The 17,839-nt window shown below is 41.5% G+C and overlaps 1 protein-coding gene across 1 annotated transcript in view; it reads left to right on the forward strand.

The window, feature by feature from the left end:
* The first annotated feature begins 1,372 nt into the window (after positions 1-1,372).
* ACSL6 (acyl-CoA synthetase long chain family member 6) overlaps positions 1,373-17,839 on the forward strand; it is a 77,969-nt gene continuing 61,502 nt past the window's right edge. Inside the window, exon 1 of the mRNA XM_054976140.1 lies at positions 1,373-1,392. The gene's annotated coding sequence lies outside the window, so the exon portion shown is untranslated. The remainder of the gene's footprint in view (positions 1,393-17,839) is intronic.

Consider the following 17,839-nt stretch of genomic DNA (forward strand, 5'->3'; position numbering starts at 1 on the left):
CGCCCAGCGGCAGCGGCGGCAAGCCCTGACAGAGTGCATTACAATAGTCTAGTCTCAGTGTTCCCATGGCCTGGATCCAGGTGGCCAGATAAACCATGTTGACACAGGGGGCCAGCTTCCAAGCTAAACTGCATTGGTAGAAGGCATATTTTATAACTGCATTCACTTGCTTCTCTAGTAACAGTGCTGGATCCAGCATAACCCTTAGGTTTTTAACCAAGTCCACAAGGGTCAGCTGATCCCCATTGAAAGTAGGGAGTGCAGTGCCCTTCAAGATCTCCGCTTTTCCAACCAGCATCACTTCCATCTTGTCTGGGTTCAGTTTCAGTTTGTTCACTTTCAGCCATTTGATCACAGCTGTCAGGCAGAGGGTTTGATTTCCCACTCTGCCATGGAAGTTCACTGGATGACACACACTCTCAGCCCAAGCCCAACCTATCTCGCAGAGTTTGTTGTGAGAGGAAAAAAAAACAGAGGAGAGTGGAACATAAATTTAGTAAATGAACAATTAACAATGTTGTAGGATTTTTTTTGTATTGCCAGAATGTAAATGTCAGCAGTCATCATATTCTGGACACTTACTGTAATACAGACCTTTAAAGAAATTTCCATGTGAAAATAAGTATGCCTTTCCGATGATCTCTGCACATCTAGAGAGGCAGAAACAGCAAATGTGTCAACTGTTTACTTGTTTATTGTTGCACAATCATACCTTTGTGCTAATTACTGAAGACAACACAAGGAGACACACATTTTACAATCCAAAATCAAGACAAGAATGAGGAGGTTTAGGATTTTTTAAATTTTAGTTATTAATTTCATTAATTTGACAAATATGTTGTTAAATATTATTACATATTTTGGTTATTTTCTCTTTTTGGAATTTGATTCTAAATAAAAGGCATTGTTTTGTTTGCTGTGGACGTAGAATTTATTTCCAGAAGAGCATTCTCTATAGTCAGTACTCCTCAAGTAGGCAAAAAAATTCAAAATTGGATCCACTGAAGCTAACAGAAGCCTTTTCTGTGCTCGGCAGAGCTTGCCGTTTGGAAGGGGTGTGTGTGGAGATTGGAAGTAGATTCAGTGTATTTCCAGAAGGGAACAGTGGACTCAGAGAATGATGTCAGGACCTCTGTTCCCAGGGAGAACTGGATGTATCAAAGAGGTGATCCCGTAAGCCTTTCATGGACTTGGGAGGGTGGAGCTTCTGTTGTTCTTTCGAGTCTTAGTAACAGCGGACTGATGTTGCAGTCCTGAAGGAACTTGCTTGTCCGCTCAGCTCTGCAGCTGTCTTGCTGCTGCTACTGTTCCGTTATGGGATTGAGGAAAAGGTAGCTCTGAGTCAAAGGATATGTTTGGGTGTGGAAATCCTACAAGCCCTTTTTGGACCAAGTAAGTAACTGCATTTACTCTGTGTGCGTTTTGCAGGCAGCTAAGGACTGAATACATGATCTCTTATACTTGAATGCTAAAGCTATTGCATTGAAAAAATAAAAAGCCTAATCTAGGTTATTAGGAACAAATCTTTTTAAGAAAAAAGAGATGAGGACAAAGTCCTTTTTCTTCTGAGAGGGCACATGTTGTTAATGCCTAGGAGCTGTTCCTAGAAAAATCTTACCTCAAAATGCTCTTGTGTTAGTATTTATCGCCAAGTGTGAGGGACGCACACTGAAACACTTGAGAGGCTGGGAAGGCTTCCATTGGGTATTATTCAGCACGGAAAGTTCCAGGATTCTATTGAAGCACTGTGATGTGTTGTGCATAGTTTTTCTGAAAGGAAAAGAAGATAATATAATCTATAGATGGAGATTGTAAGACATGCGAACGTTAAAAGTAAGTGGTCTTGAATGAATAAATAACTTGCATTAATGGAAAAGGATTCAAGTAGATAGTTTATTTATTTGCCCTACTTTTGGAAAATGTAGTGATAATAGCTAAAAGATCCTGAATGTCCTGTTAATCTTCATCTCTGTTTCCCAGCCACATGCTGAGAGACCTCTATGTATATAAACAATAACTTGAGGGACTGATGCTAAGAACAAACTCCAATTATAACAATGGAGTCAAGCAAATATTCATATTGGCAATACTATTGGTAGCAATAAAATAATATTTTTCCTGCTGCTGCAGCTTGTATTTTTTTTCTCCCTTACAGACCAACACAGTTGTTTATATAGATTTTGCTAACTGGATATTTACTCTTAACTCAGCAAAGTAGTATCAGGCCGTAGCTTTTAAGGATTTGAAAAGCTTAAGCTGAAGTCGAACGTTTCAGCAAGCCAGAGGGCTTCTGGCCCTGACCCCTTAGCCTGAGATGTTTGAAGGCAATAAACACTTTGTTTCCTAAGCTCTACTATATTCAAACATAAATGAATAAATGCCATTGTAGATCAGGGCAGTCTTTTCATGTTTATGCAGCAAAGTGGACTTTGACTTTCTATTGTGTACCACAGGAAAGACTCTGAAGCTTTAGTTGGGAATCTGTGGCAGTACAGAGATTTTTTTAAAGAAATATTTCACCTTGGGGGGGATTGTTCTTCCTAAAAAAAATTGTAAAGTTACAGTTGGTAGGTCAGCATTGCCCAGTAAATCCTGGTTAACAATGGAAAACATTTGAGTGCACTTTATTTAGCGAGCGGCAAAGGCATATTGAGGCATTAGAGTTCTTAATTGAAGTTTGTTCACCATGAAGAATCTGCTCCGGTTTGCCCACAAATATAGGATGTCAGAGAAATAGGATTAGAAATGCCTATTTCGAGATTCATTTTTGAAATAATGTTCCTTTTCACACCAAAATATAAAATAGTATAAGAGAGTTTGTGGGACCTTCTCTTTCAATTGTTTGCAGTTGTTTCACATTCTGTTGGCTCCATTGAGGTTTCTCCTTAACACAATAAGAAGATGGTTGAATTTACATAACAAACTGCTGGCCCCAAGAGTATCCTGGGGGAAGACTGGCTGCAGTGTTATTCAAAATCTGCTTCCCCATCACTGATTCCTTGATTGGTTCATCAATTGAACATGACTTTGAAGGCAGCTTTTGGAGCCAACAAAGGAGTGACCTTCCAAAGTAGCTTTTGTTTAACCTCACAGCTCTGTGCCTGGCCTGCTTTGACAGGGAATAGTCATGAGAACCATCCGGTGAAACTAGATGTTTGCACCTTGCTTGTCCATGAGCCTCTTGCTGCATGTAAAAAAAAAAAGCAGGGATGTGTCCCAGCAAAGTATTTGAGTCCCACTGATTTCCATGAGAGAAATTTAGACTTGCTTACATTTTCTATTGAAATAATGTGGTTTAAAAGTGCTTAACTTTGGCTTGATCATGTGCCAACTTTGGAGTCTCAAGTGTGTTTAAAATTGAGAATAATGTCTAACATCAAAAGTGCACGTTAATGGTGACACTCTACAGGGAAGTTTTAAATGTCTAGGCTATATCTCTTAAGGTTTCTTGTTTAGATACTTAATAGCCTAATCTTAAACGTGTTTGTTTGGAAGTAACTTCTGTTGATTTTTGCAAGGTTAGGAGTGTTTAGGATAGCTGTCTTTGTTTACAGCAACAAAATTCATCCATGGGGGAAAAAAACCCATCACCAACAACTTCCACATAGTACCAAACCGTGTAATGTCAATTCAAGCATACGTTGAATGAACAAAAATTCCAGAAATTAATGTATTTGACCAAGTTTTAAAATTGCATATGTTACAAGCAACCAGTAGATGGCATTACAGAAAACTGGGATTTCCCTGCTTAATATTCAGTCTGGGTGCAGGAAAAAGCCTTTGTATGTACTATTTTATAGCAAAGTATAATGTATATTTGCAGAAAGCTAATATAAATCATATAGGGGATATTCTGGGTAACTTTATGTGGCACCCATCCCATCTAATCAAACTGGTCTGTTCTTTTACATCCTGATGCCCTCCCTTGTAACACCCCACCCACCTTTGGCTGGGATATATAGGCTCAGGGACCTCTTATTTCTGCTCATGTCTGAAGAAGGAAACTCTGACTCTCGAAAGCTTACACTCTGAAAATTCTTTTGTTGGTCTCTAAGAGCCAAGCTAGAAGTGATGAATTACACTTGAATGGCAAGTGAACAGACTCACATGTATTCCTTCCTGTTCATTTGCACTCCACTCGATCTGAGTGGAGCGCAAGTGAACAGGGAGGAATACATGTGAGTCTGTTCACTTGCCATTCAAGTGTAATTTATCACTTCTAGCTTGGCTCTGAGGTGCCACTGGATACAAATCCTGCTTTTGGATAACATAGCAAGACTTCCATGATGTTTAATATTCAAATTTATATCCATGACTGTGATGTTGGAATGTGATTGTGCACCTTTTATGCTGAACGATTCACCACTTTTCCAGGGAAGCCTGCTGGGTAACCTGGAGCCAGTTACACCTTTTCAGCATAACTGGGGGTACAGGGTACCATTCCAAGTCTTTCCAGGTTCCTTATTGCACAACTGGGACTGGCCCTGTGGCCAGCACTACCCTACTGGGCCATACTGTTTCCAAGAAAAGCCTGCCAGGGAGAGAGAATGAGGGAAATCTGAAGATGAGGAAATAAAGGTAGATTGGCTAGTGGGCAGAAAGGAAAAGCAGGAAAAGGGGAGATGATATTGGGTTTTCAGGGAAGGAGGAAAAGGAAAAGTTAATTTCATTTCTCTGCTTCATCCAGCAGCTGCTCTCTCCTTCCTTGACCTGGAGAGAATTCTTTTGATACTGTAATTGTGGCCTGTGTTCCAAAATAGGGCTGCTGACTCTAGGCATTCAAGCTACCTTTGGATATAAAGTCAAGATTAACCTTTACATGTGCCCAGTCAGATAATCTGTGAATTACTGAAATGAAGAAAACAAATTTAATCATATACAATGGAGATGACCTGAAAACTATTTAGAAAGATTCAGTTTTTTTAAAGAGTGGGGGAGGGATGGAATATGAAGTAGTCTCTATGAGATGTCAGAAGTACTCTGTTGTATACCCAATTTTCTCTAAGCTGTCAAAAGTCATCTTCTACCTTTATCTGTGTATACAATTCAAGCTGTTTACTGTATAGATTCTTTGCCAAAATACGTATTTTCATACATCATATCAAAAATTTATTCATAACTGCATTTGTTCAGACAAATTATCCTCTTTTGGTTCCTCTACCCAGCCACCAGTTTGATCAGTAATTGGACAGTATTTCAAACCCCTTATGGAAATCTTAGCTATTCTTTACTTGGTGGATATCACTACTTTACCTTACCTGGCATATTTGGTAATTTTTCTTCCTACATCTATGTAATAGCATTACATCAGAGTAGTAGTTTTAAAGAGTGTTTGATAACAAACTTCTTTCAGATGCAGGCACCCTGTCCAGGGAATATTGTACCCTAAATTGCGAGATACAAATGTTCCTGAATTTGGATGTTTTTATTTTATTTATGTTACTTATACCTTTCTCACTTATACCTTTCTCACTGAGTCAAGGTGGATTACATAGAGCAGAACCACAAGTGACAAAAGGCACAGATTGGACACTTGTCAGCTTCCCTCAAGTTTTGATGGGAAATGTAGGCAGCTTGGTGGAATGTTGGACAAGTGACAGTTGAAAAGTCCATTGGACAGCAGTCAGAGAGCGAAGCTGCGAGACCAGGATGCCTACATTTCCCATCAAAACTTGAGGGAAGCAGACAAGTGTCCAATCTGTGCCTTTTGTCACTTGTGGTTCTGCTCATAGTGTGAGATTAGTACAGTCAATATCAAGGGCATTTCCATAAACAGTGCCATTGGGTAAATAAATACAAGTTTACGAAGAATCCAATACAGAGTTGAAGAAATGCTGAAACAGAACACAAGCAATTCTAGAACTGACATTAAACAACATGAACAGTTTTTGTCCTAAAACTAGAGTGGTTCCAGCAGGCCCCTGCAGTTCCAGCAATCCCCTGCTGGTTACGGGGGGCGGGGAATGAACTTGGCAACCCAAGACATATAATTATGAAATAAGAAATTTTATTATATGGGCCCATCTCTGTGGTTACTTCTAACCAATATATCCTTTAATGCAATGTTTACATCAAGTTGCTAATAGCTGTTTTTGCTTCCAAGGGTTTAAGAAATTTTCAAAGTGCATAGTTAAATCATTACTGCCAAGGAAAGGAAGGAAGCGGCATACTGCAATACATATAACAATTTCAGTAGGAAGAGCTAATATGTTCTCCGCCACTCCACCGATTCTGATTTTTAGCTTATTCTTCTTGAGGTGCCTATTAGCCAGAGCACCTGTGTGCTTCCTGTCATCAAATGGAACAGGACGTAAATAGTGGTCACTTAAACTGTAATTTATAAAACAGGCTGAAGCTTACTGCTAAGTAATGGCTGGTCATGGGTGGTTAAGGTAAATAACAAAACTTCATAAGTTCATCTTAATGTTTGATTGTGTCCTGTGGTATAGATTCTAGCTGATAGATCTTGCCAGTTAAAAAGAAATTCTTCTGTGGGCTGTATTAATATTTGTTTTACAATGTATCATCCATCAACAGATGCTGCATATTGTTCTTGTTTACACAAACTCTGTGGCTTCATTAATATTGAATCTGTATAATAGAAATGTATTGTATGCAATAAAAGAATCTCCCTCACACTTCAGTTTTACTTCACCCATTTCTTTAAAAGAATGAAACTTTATACATAATGCCCTGTAATGTGAAAATATAGAACCAAGAAAATGCATCTTGATAAGTTCAAAACAAATATTTTTTATAACCTGAGATGTGAGTGGAATACCCTCTTACTATATATTTTATATTGGAGTTCTGATACTCAGATACAAAATTCACATGTCCAGTTTCAGTAAAGAAGGGAGCTATGTGTATTACATGGGTCCCCAGCATGGCTGCCATAGGTGCTATGATGCCTACCAACACCTTTCCTGGCTCGTGCCAAGCATGTTTAGAAAGCAGACAGGGCCTGATGGGGATTTCACTCAACAGGGCATCTGATTGGCTGAGCAGATTTTTAAGACGTTCCTTCAATAAAAGCTACTAACACAGCACAATAATCTTCACTATGTTACTTTGTGTGTGTGTGCACGCAAGAAAATGTTTTTAAATGTTGAATAGTTACTGTTAGAGTTATGTATAACCTTGCTCCTTGACATTTTGTGGTTGGTTCTGCTTCCTGCAACAGCCATTTTGTGGTTGTACCCACTACCTTGTATCAAGATAGTCATGTTAGTCTGTCTGTAGCAGTAGAAAAGAGCAAGAGTCCAGTAGCACCTATAAGACTAACAAAATTTGTGGTAGGGTATGAGCTTTCATGAGTCATAGCTTACTTCTTATCTGAAGAAGCGAGGTGTGACTCATGAAAGCTCATACTCTACCACAAATTTTGTTAGTCTTATAGGTGCTACTGGACTCTTGCTCATTTCTACTACCCTGTGTCAGAATTCCAAAGTTGCCCTCTGGTTTGAGAAGATTGATGTATAATGTCTAGTTCCTTTCAAAACATTTTGATGTAGTGAATGAGAGTAGTTTAAGTTCCCACTGGCAAATATTTGCAAAAGAAAATCTGAAAATGAGATTGATATATTTAATTCTCAACGTTATGAAATCTGTAGATACTTAAATCCAGATACTGATACCATGAACAGACAAGACACATTTTTCTACAAACCTGAGAAAGGCCCCAGGTTTACAATTTTTTAAAATAAAAAAGTGGAGTTAACCACCCCCAAATAATAGAAGCGTCACCTGTAGCTTTAAGAAACCAATGCCCTCAGTGGCCATTGCTAAGCAACCACAACAGTATTGTCAGTACTGAGGGAAGGAGGAAAACCTGAAGACTGGGGCAGGTAGATAAGTTGTCTGATGGGTGAGAAAGAGAGAAGGAAACACAAAAGGAGGAGAGCCTGTGGGAACTTTCAGGGGAGATTTTTAGTGTGTGATCTTGGCCCAGCACTCTATCTCCCCTGAAAGTTCCCACAGTTTTGTGACTGAGATGGGATTTGAATCTGAGTCTTCCTGATTTGTAATCTTACTTTCGAACTTCTATATCGCATGGTTCTTGGCAGCCACTGTATATATATCTTTTCTGGTTATAAAATGCTTCTTAGACATACTATACTTCATGTAGTTCTTGTTGCTGTAGGTCTTTGATTCATAAGCAATGTGTGGTCATGCTTAGTTTGTGTTGGTACTTATAAAATCAAAGTGTGTCCATGGACAGGCTGTGCACATGTCACCTAATTCCTGCAAGAGCTGACCATTTCTCATTTCTCTTGTTTATATGTTGGATTGGTTCAAGCCTTTGTATTATGTCCCTTTTCTCACAGTGTCAAATGTGAATAAGGAACTTTGTCACACACCAGCTTTTATTCTAGGGTTCAGCTATTGACTGAGTTCAGTATCCCAGTGATAGTGATAGAGTGGATAAGAGTGGCTGAGTTCAGTATCCCAGTGATAGTGATGGATAAGAGTTCCTGTGGCTGTACCATTTCAGGCTGTAGGCATTTTGGGATGCAGAACTGTTTGAATGTTTGCCTATATTAAAACTATCACTGAGGTGTGAAAACTAGCAGGATGACAGTAAGCGGGGTTCCACATGGGCGCACATCTCTGCCTGGATCCACTGCCACCTCGGAGCAAGCATGCCTCGACAGCCCTCGACTGAGCATGTCCCTGCTGTGCATCACCCTCATGATTCTCCCCAAAAAGGATCCATGTCCAATGCCAAAATTGTCACAAGAGCCACAAAATGGGTGCAGTGTTAGGAGCTTTGGCAGGAGAAGGAGCCCACACCGAAACTCATCCTGAATGCACCTTAGCCAAACATCCCATCCCCAGCTGGACAGATTCACCAGGATAGAAATGCCACCAGCCTACATGAAGCATCTGAGTGAGGGATCGCCGTGCCCCTGGTGGGTTCCGCAAAGCACCCCACAGACTTGGCCACCTCTCTGAGGTCAACATCCACCCCATCTGGGCAAGCTGCCCCAGGCCAGGCACATCTTTCAGCAAGTCCGCCCACAAGAGCTGCATCCAAGAAGAGACCCCAGCTCAGAGAAAATAGAATGTATTAAGTCTAATCTAGAGATGGGTGTGAACCGGGAAAATTCTGAACTGTGCGGTTCATGTTTTGTCATGTTTCACGAACTATGAACTTTTACGAACTTGCCCCGGTTCGCAAACTGGTTTGTTTAGTTCATGAAAACATCACTTCTGGGTCAGCAGAAGGTCTGCAGAGAGCCCATTCTCCCTGTTGTCTAGGAAACTGATTGATCAGAGCCAGGCTGTCTGCAGTAACAAACTGAAATATAAACCAAACAAACTGGGCTAAAATTTGTCACAGTTTGTGAGAAATGAGCTTCCATGAACCACTCGTGATGAACGGTTCATATTTTGGTTCATGCATACCTTTAGTCTAATCCCCTCCAGTGGCCCATCTCATTCTCCATCAGCTGGAGAACCAAGGCATCTGAGCGGGGGTGGGGGGGTGGGGCGGAGATTACCAGGCATGATGAAGAATCATAAGCAGTATCCTCCTGACACTGAACCATGACATGGTGATGGCACCCTCCCAAGCCGGAGGTCACCCTCATCCTGATGCTGCTGCATAGCACCACGGCATGATACTGTCCCCTCTGTGTCCAAACCAAATTGTGCAGACCTACAAAGACTATAGAATGGGAGAATTATAGAGGAGATCCAACTGTGGATGAATGGAAGATCTGTATGATCCCAATTTCCCTCTGCCCATGGTCTTTATGAATGAAGGGAGGAAGCTGAGCTTCATGGTGACAGAGACTGCCCCACTTCAGGATAGTAGCCCTACATATAGAACATCAAAGCCTAGACCTGTAGAGTTGAGAGACACCCAGAACAACCCCTGGCTACCTCCTTCCACACCTCTCAGTAACTCCTGCACTGTGACCAGAGGAAGGCAAAAAACTCCAGGATCCTAGAGCCAATCTGACCTGGAGAAAAATTACGTCCTGACCCCAAAGTGGCAATCTATGTTGCTCTGGTCACATAAGGAAGGGCCATGTGAGTCAAGCCTGGCTCACCCCTCCCTATCCTTTAATAGCAGAAGTCCAAGTGGTTGGGATGGGCTTGAGAACATTCTTGGGAGTGAAGTTCCACTCCCCAAGGTGGTCAAGTGGTGCAAGGCATGGTCTTGGACATCAGCCCAGAGGCTCTACACCAGAGCTAGCCATGAAAGCCAAAAATTAGCAGCAGTACCATGTGCCTGCAAGGTGGCAGTAGCGAATTATCTGGGTGCCTCCTGCATTACATGCTCCAGGCACTCCACAGCTCCTCTGGAAGCAGGGAGACCTGGTGTGCAGCTCATATCTGGGGCCAAGCAAACTTCTCTAGCTGGAATATGTGATGCTGTTACTTGTGCTTGCTACCTGTCTGGCTAAATGAGATGTTAGCAGACAAAGAAACCAACCAACCCAGACTTGTATATGTGCCACATGACCTGCTCTTAGTGTAAATACTGCCTGTTTGAGACCAGATTATTCTTTCTTTTCTCCCTTTTCTCCCCACCCAGTTTTTTTACTGTTTTAACTTTGCCCCCTTGGGGACCCTATTTGTGCAGAAAGACAGCACACAAAGTTTTCAGGTAAATAATAATTAAAATAGCATAAGGCAGGTGAGCCAGCAGTATTACTGTGATTAACTCAGTTCCAGTAGGCAAAATTAGCAACCAAGACAATCCCTAGTGTATAGCTGGCTTCGTGCAATCGCCTTATATGAAGAACACTGCTGTCTATAGTTGTTCAGTGTGAAAACACACCATGCTTTATTGCTTCATTGCTATTGAAACAAAATCTGAAAGACCCCTCAGGCTTAACTCCCCTTTGCTGCTCAGGAATTGCAAATCAGGAAAACTGCATCAAACTGTAGCTGGACGTCTCATCAGAAGTGCACTAAATGCACTCAACCTTTATAGTCCATCCTCCTGGCTGCAGACCAGGATCTCAAACCAAGACCAACTGTACAATCTCAAGAACACTTTCCTGAAAGTAAGCCCCATTGAATAGGGCCCAAGTAGGTTTCTGATTGGATTCTCCTCGGGTTTGTCTCCAAACGTTGGTCCTGAATCAAAACCCACAGGCAGGACAGCTTGCTCTTTCTCCAGTTCCAATGAAACAAGGAATTTTGGGTTGTTGGGAATGTAGAAATCCTCAAGTAAGCAGCATTGAAAGGAGAGCCTGTTAGGCCGACTCTTTCTATAGCTCCAATTTCAAGCCCTGCTTTGATTTAAATCTGAATGCCCAAAATGAAATTGTTTGCATGAAATACCTCACTGGCCACAGGAGAAACGGGGAGATGTCCAATGCCCTGCATCTGTGCATAGTCATTCACTGTTTGATACACAGTTCCATCCTTCAAATGCCATTCTTGATACAGTTATGGAAGTAACACAATGCTTTAACATTAATGACAGAGCTATAACAACAGATATTCTCAAGACAGAATGAAATTCCTGGAGCAAGGATATCATTTGATGGGTGCTGAAGGACATTGTAAGGCCAAACTGTCCAGGATTATAATAAGGATCTTAAGCATTCACCTCTTAGGATTTAGGGAAGTGTATGTACTAAACCAAGTAAAAATGATACTTAAATGTATCTTATTTCCAAAGTCCCTTGCAGCTGGAGAATCCCCCACAGGAGCAGCTATTTACAGAATGCTGATGATTTGCTCACCAACTCACTTATAGAAATATTCTTCAGTGAATAAGAATGTGCTTTAAGCAGCTCTGAATCTTAAACCAAACTAGCCTAATAAGTAGTGCAAGAGCTCCCACAGACAGTGATGATGAAAATGAATTCGACCCCTTCTCTGACCAAAGTGTGTTGAAACTAAGTTGACAAATAGCCAACAGTAGAGGGAAATAGCATAAAACCTAGGCTATGTTCTCAATAGCTAGGAAGTAGAACACACTGCCACCTATGCATCGGCAATATATTGTAGCTTGAGGTGAACTCCAATTGTTGTAAACCACTTTGGGAAATAAATGAGTGTCATGAGTACGTTGTTGGGTGTACTAGCCAACCTGTCAATAGCTTTCAGAACTTTTACTTTTTTATGATTATTATTTTATTTAGCCAGGTGTCTCATTATGTATTAACGTTTCCATATGCTCCTGGATTTCCGCAAACAGTGCAAAACTGAATTATTCAAAAAGGCTTTTTTCTCAGATAGGAGGGCAGTATTGTAGGAAGGGGAGTCTCATGTTTCGCTAATGAGTTGGGAACCATAGACTTCACCATTATGTTGCCTTACATATTATCTGTTGCTTTAAATATGTACTCCTATATACTACCTGTGCTTCATGTTGTTTAATGTCAGTCCTAGAACTGATTATGTTCTGTTTCAGAAATTTTTCAACCCTGTATTGGATCCTTGCTAATGCTATGTCATTGCAAACTTGTATTCATTTACCCTATAACATTGTTTATGGAAATGTTCTTGACACTGTATGGAAATGCCTGCCCTTGTCCTTACTACTGGTTGTACTAATCTCACACTATGTAATCTGCCTTGAGTCTCAGTGAGAAAAGTGGACTATAAATGACAAATAATTTTTTAAAAAAATATTCCATTAAATTTAACTTCCATATAAAACTTTAAATTTGTTTCAATAGCTACCATAACGTGTTTATTACTCATTATTATTTTAATAAATCAAATTTCAGTGGTTTTGTAGCTTCTGGGAATTAGTTACAGTGTATAAGTCAACAGTTTGTTGAGTGTCACCACTGCTTCAGAGAGGAGAGACCAACAGACACCAGGGTTAACCCACAAAACAAGATTTGTTAGCTATGACTGGCTAACTTGAGTATTTCTACTCAAGCTGCAGTTTTCTGATCCAGGTGGTAGCTGGAGAGCTCCCAGAACCACCACTGATTTCAGGCCACAGATACCGCCTCCCTGAGAGAAAATGTCTGCTTTGGAGGGTGGGTTCCATGGCATTACACCCCGCAGAGGTCTCCCCTCCCCTTTTCTAGCCTCTCCAGGAATTTCCCAGCCTGGGCTGGCAGCCCATTTTCTGGCATGAGTCTCCAACAGGTAACCAGACGAGTTCCTGGGAGCCCACCTGGATCAAAAAGAAGACTTAGAAAAAGATGAGTAAGGGACAGGAGAAAATCTGTCTTATCCCTTTAACATTCTGTTTCCAGGACAGAATAAAACTAGATAAGTACCTGGGAGGGAGACTAGCCCAGAAGCTTCTCAAAAGAGAGGATCCATGACCCCCATTCCAAGGGGATGCTGGAATGCAACCATGCCGTAAATCTCCTGAAGAGGATGGCAGGTCCATTCTTCCATTAAACTTGCTGCAGACCATGGCATTACCAAAACCAAATGGCAAGGCACTTGGAATTGAGAGCCCATACATACCCCTCAGCACATGGGTGCTGAAACAGGTCATTTCCACTTTCCTGTGCCTCCCTTGCTCACGCTCCCTGGATTCACAGGCAGTTGCCCAGTGCAGCCAGCCCTGAAACTTTCCTCAGCTAGGACTGCCCCCCGCCCCCGCCGTTCCTCTAGGCACTGAAGCAGCAGCCAATTTCCCACCTGAAGCTGCTCACCATTTTGTCTCCTCTGGGGCCATCAGGCAGGCTACCCCTGAGCCAGCAGTGGGGCCCAGGCTAGCTCTCCCCAGGAGTATCTTCCGCTTACTCATACTCAGCCTTGCTTCACTTGCATCCTACAAATCATAGGTAGATTGCTCAGGCCCTGATCAGCAGCAGAGGTCTGGCCACTGGGTCAACTGCTAGCGCAGCAGTGCCAAGTCTGCCTCTCCACCAGCTGGGCACCTGCTGTCAATGGTCTTCCTGGGCTGAGGTAGCCAATGCCATCTGCAGTGAGACTGGAGCGAACCCAGGACGGAAGGGGAAGGAGAAGAAGAGGGGGGAGAAAGATGCTGGAAAAAGAGAGAGCAAGCAAACGAACAAGCAAGCTGACTGACAGCCAAGTGCCAAGAAGGGCCTGGCCGGCTCCTGAATATAGACCCAACCAGCGGACCAGAGGGAAGACTGTGTCTTTTTGGTCCACTGGCTGAAGGGCACCCTCCAGTACAAGCCCAGCCAACATGCTGCTGATTGGCTGGCAGGGCATTTGAATCACTGGCTGCCTGCACAGTCTTGACGAAGCTGTTGGGCCACATACAATAATGGCAGCCACCATGCTCTGTACCCCTCCACCACCATGAGCCCACAAACTAGGCCCCAGGTAAATCTGGGCCAGGGCTCTTGTGATATAGGCTTCATGTAAAATAAACCTGTTGGCTTTGCGTATTGATTCTGATATCAAGGTGAATATTGATACTGAAGAATTCCTGGGATAGGACAAACAAACTTAACCGCTATGTGTTAAATAACTGCATTCAGTCTTATTGGTGGCTGGTAATGCTTTGTTAAGATATATTTAGTTGCTAAGGCAGGTACACTTAGTTCATTCATAAAATATAATCTCTATGATGAGACTCCTGACATTAGTTATTAGATAGATATTTATGGCCATTAACAATTTAGTTGGCTGCAGTCTTAAATGCAGTTGAATCGGAGACATGATGGGAAGGACCAGACTGAAAGGGTTACCGTTTAAGACCAGTTGTCATCAGTGTGGGTTTGGGTAGGTTTTCCTCAGGGCACAGTCCTGCCCCCCCCATGCTATTCAATCTCTATGTAAAACCTTTCGGAAAAACCATTCATAGTTTTGGAATTGGGTATCATCAATATGCTGATGACGCCTAGTTCTGTATCACTGTATCCAAATCTCCTGGTGATGCAGCAGAAGTCTTGAGCCACTTCTTGACTTCTGTGGTTAAATGGCTAAGAATGAATAAATTGAAACTGACAGGATGGGGATAATGCTGGTTGGGTAGGCTGAGGTCTTGAAGGACACTGTGCTTTCCACCTTTGATGAGGTTCAGCTGACTGACTGTTGCTGTCTCGGTTATGCTGAGCCTAGGGTTTATGCTGGATGTGGTATTACTACCAGAAAAACAAGTTAACGCAGCTGCAAAAAACACTTTCTTCCAACTTCATTTATCCATGAAGATGGCCCTCTATCTTGATTCAGCTGATCTGGACACCTGGATCCACGCCAAAATAACATTAAGACTAGACAATGGGTAATGCATTCTACAGAGTTCTGCCCTTAAAGTCTCCAGTTGGTACCTGGTTTTTATCAGAAGCTAGATGGAGCGGGCATAGTACACCCATTCTGTAGTCATTCCATTGGCTGCTCATCAATTACTGGGTTCAATTCAAAGCCCTTTAAGGCCTTGGGCCCTTCTGACAATAAGGCAGCCTCTCTTGCTATGCTCTGTCTACCATGACATCTCATATGAGCAGGACCTGCAAACTGGCAAGAACAGCAGCAGTCTCTACACATACATTTTCCATTGTGGCTCCCACCTTATGGAATTGTCTGTCTTGAGATGGTCAGAAAGGCTCCCACATTTCTGTCATTCTGCAAACTGTGTAAATCAGGGCATTTTAATAAAGAGAATAAGGTTATTATTACAAAACCATTCAGGAAGGTGCTTTTATATAAGGACAGGACTGTGAACTATTCCGCTGTGTATAGTATGTATGATTTGCTGTATGTATGATTTGCTTTGCTTTTATATATATATATAAAATACCTTCTACATTGTTTAACTTATCATGTCTAACACTTTATGCTTTATTTCAAACTGCTGTAATCCTGATCCTATTACATTGCTTATTAGATGCTTCATCCTATTGATTGCATTTACACTGTGTAATCCACCTTGTGTCTCCACGAGAAATAAAGTGAGAAAACAAATAAATAATGAAAATACGATGACTCATCAAAGATTCAGTTAGATTACACTTTTGCTAGGCCCCTAGGTACAAAATTGAAGTTTTCAAACAAGACAGATTTTGTGGCTGGTGATTGTATTTGGCTTACAAATTGTGTCAGGTTGATAATCAGTAATAAAAAAGTGAAAAGTAATTTACAGGTACTAGTCAATTAGGGATATATATTCCCGGTACTGAATTTCGTGTATGACTTAGCAAAATACAAACTACCTGAAATCTTGATGAACATGTTTCTCAGAATTATTTGTTTTGTTTTCAGACATACTTCTTACCACCACATTTGTAATGTATATCTTGAAAGTGTGACTGTAGGCTGAATCCTGATCAGTGTTTCTCAAAAGCATCACTGTGGGTGCCTCTTAATACAAGGGGATGCTGCCATGGAAACAGGGTGTTACTCAACAAGCATCCATTTGGTCTGCAAAACAGAGAAGGGTTTTGAATATAGAAGAGAGTAACACCCAGCAGAAGCTGCCAGAAGGCACATGGCTGCTGGAAATGGCTACAGACTGGGAGGGGGGGGCAGCTAAAAAGCTTGGTGTAGGGTATCTGTCAGGAAAAGAAGGGGAGTGTCCTTGTATCAGGAGACACTGGTTGGAAGAATAGTTGCAGAAGGACAAAAGGGTAAGAAGCAAAGAGTCTGTGGGTAGCATAGACCTATGAAAATCAAAGGGAGAAATGCATGGGTAGGTGAGACGCTGGGTGTACAAAGGGCAGAAGTGGAAATGGGAGCATGATTGGCAACGATATGGTGGCTAAGAGGCTTTGGATGTGATGATGTTGGCATCATTGAGGATGGCACTGTTAGAGTATGAAACTTAGCTATGACCTTTCTTGACATGCCAAATGGCTTGAATATGATAGGCTTATAAAAGCAAACAGTGAGGATTTTTTCCTCCTTTGTTGCTGTAAAAAGTATACTTTAAAGGTACCATTGCTGGTGTTCTAACATGTTTTCCTTTCACCAAGGATTTCTGCTTGTCAATAAGATGTGTGATCTGTTCCACAGTGTATCAGGAGTTTGTATGTGTCATGATAATAAAAGAGTGTTATGTTGTGGATGTTACAGAGAAGCATAAGGTACAGGTAGCACAAACCACTTGCATTAGCTGTTTCTTCAGCATCTGGACCATCTGAAGCAATCTTGGAGAATCCTTGAAAAACTTATTCTCTTCCATGAGCAAGTATCTTACTTGTGATCACTCCTTGTTGGAATTTTTGCAAGTGTCCTATGCTCAGTCATGAAAGAGTTAAATTGTTGTTCTGTTTGTTTAGTCAGATAGCTAGTTAGCATAGGACCACTTAGGCGTCTTCCCCCCAGAGAAAGTGGGTGTCTTTAGTCCTAATGAGGGAATCCAGGATTGTCTATTGGATGAGCCAGTTTATTGGGGGGCAATTAGCTAGCAACATATACTAAGGTTTTATTGCTCTTTGTTCACTACAGTCTACTACTACTACTACTGCTACTACTACTAATACTACTACTACTACTTCACTAGACCGTGCAGTCTATGCTTTTCTCTCTCTAGTACCTAGTTGAGACTATCAAGATGTAGTCAGAAACTTTGTTGTTTTTCCTACCAAATGTACCGTTTTTACCCTATTACATAGTAAAGTATTTTTATAGAGCTAGAATCACAGAGGTCTGTCTGCTTATTTCCAGTGCGCTATTATCAAACTCTGCTATTCTGCAAATCTCATTGCTGCTGTAACCCCCAACACTCCTAAATGAAGTGGAGGGTCCAAAACATGCATAGGGAGCATGTGAGCTTCTTAATAAATTGACATAGTCACTTATACAAATGAGAGTTTGAATATCTGTAGATGGGCAATGGTTCCAGTGCCTGCCTGCCATTTGTGTCTACACCAAAGGAAGCATCTACACATAGTAAAATTGTAAGAACTATACAGTCAGGCCTTGCTATAAAATGTGCATCAGTGTACTGGATATTTATTTCCCTGAGCTACCCACTCTCTCA

Source organism: Eublepharis macularius, chromosome 4 (assembly GCF_028583425.1).
Source record: "Eublepharis macularius isolate TG4126 chromosome 4, MPM_Emac_v1.0, whole genome shotgun sequence".
Taxonomy (NCBI): Eukaryota; Metazoa; Chordata; class Lepidosauria; order Squamata; family Eublepharidae; genus Eublepharis; species Eublepharis macularius.